Consider the following 1,032-nt stretch of genomic DNA (forward strand, 5'->3'; position numbering starts at 1 on the left):
AGATCGGTCACATCCTTAGTCACTACGACCAGAGACCTCTAGTTTCATCTCATCTGACCAAAGGACACGCTTCCAGTGGGCAGAATCTTTATACAGGTTGTCCTCAGTAGACTTCAGTCTGGCTTAAAGGTGTCTCTTCTGCAGAAGTGGAGTTTTTCTTGTTTTGCAACCTCTGTCCATTCCTGTCCAGGGGCCTTATGTACTGCGTGGATTTCCTCCTGAAACATGGCGTATGCCAAAACCCAGAAACTAGTGTAAGCACAAAATATCCAGATGTACCAAAGTGTACGTATGCATGGATCCACACGCTTTCCATTTGTATATCCCACTGAATGTGGAACTGAGGGCACATGCACACGCACCATGCTCCTCCCTGTCCATGCCCCTATTTAAATATGCAAATCCATGTTAATAAGCCCTGGAAGCTGGGAATTCAATTTCAATTTAATTTCATTAATATAGCGCCAAATCACAACAGAGTTGCCTTAAGGTGCTTCACACAAGTAAGGTCTAACTTTACTAACCCCCAGAGTAACAGTGGTAAGGAAAAACCTCCTCTGAGGAAGAAACCTCAAGCAGACCAGACTCAAAGGGGTGACCCTCTGCTTGGGCCATGATACAAACATAAATTACAGAACAATTCACGGATGAATATACAAGAAATGTTGGCGCACAGGACAGGAGGGTCGCCAACACGAATACAACTCCCATCTCTGGATGGAGCTGCACCTTAAACGGAGAGAAAAAAACAATCAGGCATACTAAGGTGATCGCCAGCCACTAGCCCTAAACTTCACTAAAAGACCCAGAATTTAGGTAAAGTTGAGGCCGCAGCATGCTCCATTTCCTAATAAAATGAATTAAGAGTAAAAAGTGTAAAACAAAACTTTGCCAGTATGCTAGCTATACGAAAGGGAAAATAAGTGCGTCTTAAGTCTGGACTTGAAAGTCTCCACAGAATCTGACTGTTTTATTGATGCAGGGAGATCATTCCACAGAACAGGGGCACGATAAGAGAAAGCTCTGTGACCC

This window comes from Thalassophryne amazonica, chromosome 12 (assembly GCF_902500255.1).
Source record: "Thalassophryne amazonica chromosome 12, fThaAma1.1, whole genome shotgun sequence".
Classification (NCBI taxonomy): Eukaryota; Metazoa; Chordata; class Actinopteri; order Batrachoidiformes; family Batrachoididae; genus Thalassophryne; species Thalassophryne amazonica.